This window comes from Spinacia oleracea, chromosome 4 (genome assembly GCF_020520425.1).
Source record: "Spinacia oleracea cultivar Varoflay chromosome 4, BTI_SOV_V1, whole genome shotgun sequence".
In the NCBI taxonomy this organism is placed as follows: Eukaryota; Viridiplantae; Streptophyta; class Magnoliopsida; order Caryophyllales; family Amaranthaceae; genus Spinacia; species Spinacia oleracea.
Window position 1 is genome coordinate 44,155,217 of NC_079490.1, and position 7,321 is coordinate 44,162,537.

Here is a 7,321-nt window from a genome sequence, read left to right on the forward strand (position 1 = left end):
TTTTGGATGAATTTTATTTTAGATTAGTGTTTGATTTTGGATGAATTTTATTTTAGATTAGTGTTTGATTTTGGATGAATTTTTTTTTATATTTATTTTTTAATTATTAGAGTGTTTGATTTTGGATGGAGTTGTATATATTAGTAATTAATTTATTAAAATATCTATATGGCACCTAATTAATTATCTACGTGGCACTTGGTTTTTTAAATTCAAAAATAAATCAGAAATCTTATTTTTCATTGGCCGAAATCAATAGTAATCCTTGAAGGAAATAATGCCCTTGGTCCAAGTATGCATTTAATGTTAAGTCTAATAAATGCGGTTCAGTATTAATTAACAAGTTAATAAATTCAGTGAGATCAAGTGAGCTGAATGCCTAGCTAGAGGCCGATTCAGTTCAAGTGGAATTAATGATATTAATCCACAGCTTACTCTTGACTGAACCCGTAGGGTCACACAAATAGTACGTAAACGGATCAAGTATTTAATGGCATTAAATACTCCATCTATGGATATTCGGAATCGACGGATCTTGGTTTCAGTGGGAGCTGAGATCGTCAAAGGCAAGCAAGTGAATACTCCGGAAACGATGATATTGCCGAAAACGGAAAAATGGATCGTATCGGAAATATAAATATTATCCAAGTCGTAGATGTTGCCGGAAACGGAAACATGGTACGTATCGGAAAATATTTTTGGAAATGGAAATATTACCGGAATCGGAAATATTGTCGGAAACGGAAATATTGTCAGAATCAGAAATATTATCGAAATCTGAAAATAAATCCGCAAACGGAAATATTAAATATTTGTTCGAAATGGATATTAATTCCGGAATCGGAAATATTAAATATTGTTCGTATCAGAAATGAATTCCGGAATCGGGAATTTAATCGGAAGCGTATCGTACGAATTAGCATCGGGCGAGGCCTGCCAGACGAAGGCCCAGCACGAAGCCGGACCATCGCCCAGCAAGCCAAAGCGCAACAAACACACGCCAAGCCTCGACCAGGCCCAGCGCAAAGGCCAGGCCTAGCCAAGGCCTTGGGCGCGCGCGGATCAATGGAAGCGGCGAGCTGGGCCTTGCGCTGTGCGTGGGCCGTAAGGCCTGCGTGCGGTGCTTGTGCGCCACTCGTGTGTGTTACTCGAATCCTAAGGCTACCGGGATTCTTCATATGATTAAATCTAATCCTAGAAGATAAAGATTATTTAATTAGAGTCCTAGCAGGATTATAATTAAATAAACTAGTATTCTAATAGGATTATAAGTCCTTTCCATAAACTCTATAAATAGGTGTCTAGGGTCCCAGATTTATACACATCAATTGAAGTATTCAAAGGTAAGATTTTGGAACAAAATCAGCCAAACACTTGCAACCTCTTTAGCCGAAAATCCTAGGAACCTTAAGGGCGATTCTAGTTGGTCAAGCTTAAGGCGGATCCGGACGTGCTGTGGGTTATCTACGGAGGGACGACACTTGGAGTCTTAAAGACTTGTTCTTGTTCGGTTCGGGCGCAGCTAGGGAGGGCACGCTACAAAGTGTATGCATCTGAATTATGCTAAATGATTATGTGTAAATAATATGTTTCCTGACATTAAGGTTTTCCGCATGATTTATGTTTTGTCATATGTATCATAACCTAACAGTGGTATCACGAGCCTCTTATTATTTTCATAATCTAAATTGCATGAACATGGTTAAATTTTACAAATTTGCAAGGAATTAAAAGGGGTGATTAGTTTTCGTAATTAATTGCAAATTGCGTTTATTTAATTATATGTACACAGTTTTTCGGCAGAATATTCGTTACTCAACCAAATCGAGTGATTTTTGTGTCAATTTCGCATGTAAAAGGCATTCTAAAATTTTGACAAAATTAATATTTTTCGCCGAAATCCAGAATTCCCAAATTCGAAGCCTAACTATGAATTTTCGGAGGTTTTAGTTTTTCGAACGCAAAAGTTTGTAAATTTAAGATGTTAAATTGAATATTTGCGATTCTTGTTGATAAATCTTGAGTTTTTTATTGACCTACAGTATATGTTTAACAATTATGAATGCCTAGACTTGTTAATTATACAACCTAATTCGTAATTATGATTAATTTGTTGAAATTCGAATAATTTAGAATTGATTTGTTTTTCATAATTAATTAATAATTTAATTAGGTATCCATGATTAAAATCCACCATAAAAATTGTTAATTTATGTTAAATTTTAAATTTTTATGACCTAGATTTGAATCCATGTTAATCGGAAATTAATTGATTAATAAATTTTCGATTTTTCACCCTAAAATTATGAAATTAATATGTTTTATTAATTTGTCATTAATTTTAAGTTTAAAATTTAAAATTTTTATGAAAACGCCCATAAATGTTTCACGCACAAAGCAATGGAAGCTACGTGTTACCCTTAAGGGGTGTTGTATAGTGCGGGCACGAGACGACGAGTAAGGGAGCTCGTCGCCCGTACGGTACGAATGCAGCGAGCAACGAGCGTGGCATGCACAAGGCAATGTGCCTAAGGGCTGTGTGCTACGCATGTGGGCGATGGGGCAACGAGCGAGCAAGTGCAGCGAGCAAGGCAAGCACGCGTGGGCAGCAAATGGATGTTGCGCCACACATGCGTTGCCTCGCCCAACAGCACGCCAAGGCATGGGCCAAGGCAGCGACGAGCTGTGCAGCAAGCCATGCCCAGCAGCGCGCCAAGGCGATGGGCGAGTGGGCTGCGCGCAAGCGTGGCTCGCTGGGCCTGACGCATTGGTGCGTTGTTGCTTTGGCTTTGCGGTACGATCAATCGAGTAACAAGGGGTTTGTTGCTTGTTGGACTTGACGAGGTATGGGCGCAAGCCCATGGCCTTGTCTTGACCCGATTGGTTCGTCTTAATTTTAATTTGGAATTTTCAGTTCGGAAATAATTTTAATTAATTTTAAAATTAATAATTTAAATTGTTTTCTCGGATTTTAATTTTGAATATTATAATTATTATAAATTTTATTATACTAATTATTTTACTAAAATTAAACTTTGAATTAATTTAAATTCATTTAAATGAACTGAAAATAAATTAAATAAAATGGATTCAATTATAAACTTATATGAGCTTTAAATTTTAATTAAATTTGTATGTTTCCGGTTAGACTAGAAATACATTTTATGTTTAAAATTAGTAAAGCATATGAATTTATTGGTTTAAGTGGGAGCAAATTTAGTCATAAACTCTTGATTAGGTCTACAAATCCTTTAAGGTTAAAACAACTTGATTAGAATTAATAAGGACTGAATAATTGGTAGATTATTGGTGCCCTTGATTAATTGCTGCAAATATTTATGTGATGCATTACTAACCAGCTATGTGGGCCATTCATGATAATGAATGGGTGAATGGTATATATTGTATATGTACTGTTTTGCAGGTTATGAAGTAACTAGTATGGCCCAAATAGGATAGAAAATATGGTCTGCGTACCATTAATTTGAATGTAATTGGTCTAATGCACCAAATTTGTTTTTCAATTCAAATATGGTCTGCGTACCATCAAATAGTTGTAATTAGTTTAATTATAGCTGATCCTGTTTGAAGAAAATGGCGCCTCCCACGGTGAAATTCAAGACGGAGTTTTCAACCATTTTCAAGACGGACTTTGAAGTTGAAGCTTCAAGATGAAGTCGGGCCATACTAGATCACATTTATCTTATGCATGCTTTAAGTTATTTATTGCTTTTAAATATGTCTTAAATATGCATGAGATTGAAGCTTGATTATGTTGCATGATTAAGGACTTTAGTTCACTTTAAATCTAACCAACATAGTAAGAGCCTTAAGTTCCAAACTTACAAAATTGAGTTAAAAGGTGCCATGCCAAAATAACACTTACTTGGATAACCTTTACATCAATCTAGTAATAGTTTTACGCTCAGCGAGATGTTACTTATTGATCCTAAAGGGGTAAGTTACACAAATAATTGTGAGTACATGTTAGTTTTGGTGAAACTCAACGATATAAGTAAGGAGTCCTTTTATGTCGTGGCAAAATTGATAGGTTTACCTAATAAGCTCTTAGACGTACCTATTAACCAAGAGTAGTTTCTAGACTATTAGAAAAAGGCTTTTGCTTACCTAAAAGATTTTAGAATTGAGTCTAAATACATAATGTGCTTAATTCTTCAATGGATTTTAGGGTCTTGGAATCATTTTAGTCACACCTGCCGGAACACATAACTTGAATAAAATGCTTAATGAACATTAAATTATGCATGTATGCTAGAATTTAAGTTTATTAAGAGAAACTGTGAATGAATATTTATTTGTTTATTCTTTTTTTTTTTTATTGTAGTTTAACTATGGCAAACAACAATCAAAACACCATCATGGGTTCTGAGCTTATGGTCAAGCTGAACCTAACAAATTTTCTTGAATGGGAAGCTAAGCTAGTTGAAATAGTCAGACTCAATGGACTTGAGTATATGCTGTTACATCCCATGCCAAGCTACTATGCCAGAGACATGACCCCTGAAAGATTTTCTGCCTTGGATGCGGATCTCAAAAAGGTTATGAGTCTCATGCTGAACAATATCCCTGATGAATGGGCTAGAAGGTTTGTAGCTTACGAACCTTTTACGCTCATCAAGAATCTGAGGGATATCTGTCGTGGAAGCACGGAGGATAGGGACCTAAACGTCCATGAGTTGATTGAATCAATGTCTGGTCTAAAGGTTAGTTCTCCTAACAGGGGTTATAGGATGGAGGTCCAAGAAACACATGTTCAGCTCCTTCACACTAAACAGAGGGTAGGCGTCCCACTGAGGTTCCATGTGGAGCTTATGCTTTCATATTTTGATCGCTTGAGTCTGCTAGGAACACCAATAAGCGAAAGGATGGCAGTCTCTATCTTGCTCAATTCACTGCACAATGGGTTTGGTCGCTTCAAGCAACTATACCTAAGTGAACCTAGAGAAGAAGCAGTTGCAAAATTTGTTCACCTTATCAGAAAGGCTAAGATAATACTCGACTGTGAAGCCAAAGATTTACTCAAGGCTAAAGGGAGACCTTTCAAGAAAGGTGGAAAGTCCAAGGGCAATGATAAATCAAAGCAGGACAAGTCCACATCAAGCTGTCTTTATTGTGATGGAATAGGCCATTACAAAAGAGAATGCCCAAAGCTAAAGGAAGATCAGAAGAACGGAACAGTCGTTCCATCTTCAGGTATTTTCGTTATAGACTGTATACTTGCTAATTCAACTTCTTGGGTATTAGATACAGGTTGTGGCTCACACTTATGTTCCAATCCACAGGGACTAAGAAGAAGTAGAAGGTTAAGCAAGGGTGAAGTTGACCTACGAGTGGGAAATGGAGCAGGGATTGCTGCATTAGCTGTAGGAACTTATTATTTGTCGTTGCCCTCTGGGCTAGTTTTGGAACTGGAAGAGTGTTTCCATGTTCCAAGTCTTACTTAAAACATCATTTCTGTTTCTTGCTTAGATGCTAAGGGATTTTCCTTTTTAATAAAAGACAATAGTTGTTCGTTTTATTTTAAAGAGATGTTTTATGGATCTGCTAGATTAGTCAATGGACTTTATTTACTAGATCACGACAAACAAGTTTATAACATAAATACCAAAAAGGCCAAAAAGGATGATTCAGATCTCACCTATCTGTGGCATTGTCGATTGGGCCATATTAACTTGAAACGCATAGAAAGACTTCAAAAGGAAGGAATTCTAGAACCATTTAACTTAGAGGATTATGGTAAGTGCGAATCATGTTTACTTGGCAAAATAACAAAGCAACCTTTCTCTAAAGTTGGAGAAAGAGCAACTGAACTATTGGGTTTAATCCATACAGATGTATGTGGACCAATGAGTACAAATGCTAGAGGTGGTTTCAGCTACTTTATCACTTTCACTGATGACTTCAGTAGATATGGTTATGTCTACCTAATGAAGCATAAGTCTGAATCCTTTGACAAATTCAAGGAATTTCAGAGTGAAGTAGAGAATTAATTAGGCAAGAAGATTAAGGCACTGCGGTCTGATAGAGGCGGTGAATATCTGAGCTATGAATTTGATGACCATCTGAAAGAATGTGGAATTCTATCAGAATTGACTCCTCCTGGAACACCACAATGGAACGGTGTGTCGGAACGGAGGAACAGAACCTTGCTAGACATGGTTAGATCAATGATGGGTCAGGACGAACTTCCAATAGAATTTTGGTGACATGCACTAAATACATCTGCACTCACTATAAATAGAGCTCCGTCTAAAGCTGTTGAAAATACTCCATATGAGTTATGGTTTGGAAAGCCTCCAAATGTGTCTTTTCTTAAGATTTGGGGATGTGAAGTATATGTCAAACGATTAATTTCAGACAAACTTCATCCAAAATCTGACAAATGTATCCTTGTGGGCTATCCAAAGGAAACAAAGGGGTATTACTTCTACAATACATCTGAGAACAAGGTGTTTGTTGCTCGAGATGGTATCTTTTTGGAAAAGGGTCACATTTCCAAAATGACAAGTGGGAGAAAAGTAGACCTCGAAGAAATTCGAGTCGAACAACAAACTCTAGAGAATGCTCAAGATGACATTCAGGATGAAACTCAGAGATCTTTAGAAGTATCTGGTGAGAATCATGGTCAATCTAGAGATGTAACCCCGCGTAGATCGCAAAGATATAGATCTCAACCGGAAAGGTACTTAGGTATTTTGACGAACGAGAGCTATGATGTTCTATTACTTGAAAGTGATGAACCTGCGACTTACAAACAAGCTATGACGAGCCCTAGCTCCAAGAAATGGCAAGAAGCCATGCAATCTGAATTAGACTCCATGTCAGAAAACCAAGTATGGGATTTGGTCGATTTGCCAAGAGGCTACCAAGCCATTGGAAGCAAATGGGTTTTCAAACTGAAAAAGGACAAGGATGGAAAACTTGAAGTTTTCAAAGCTAGATTGGTTGCAAAAGGTTACAGGCAAGTCCACGATATGGATTACGATGAAACCTTTTCACCAGTTGCAATGCTAAAGTCTATTCGGATAATGTTAGCAATCGCTGCATATTACGATTACGAAATATGGCAGATGGATGTCAAAACCTCTTTCTTGAACGGCGTTTTAACAGAAACTGTGTTTATGACACAGCCTGAGGGTTTTGAGGATCCAAAGAATGCTAAAAAGGTATGCAAGATAAAGAAATCAATCTACGGATTGAAGCAGGCATCAAGGAGCTGGAATATACGTTTTGATGAAGCAGTCACTGACTTTGGTTTCATCAAGAACGCAGACGAATCTTGTGTATACAAGAAGGTCAG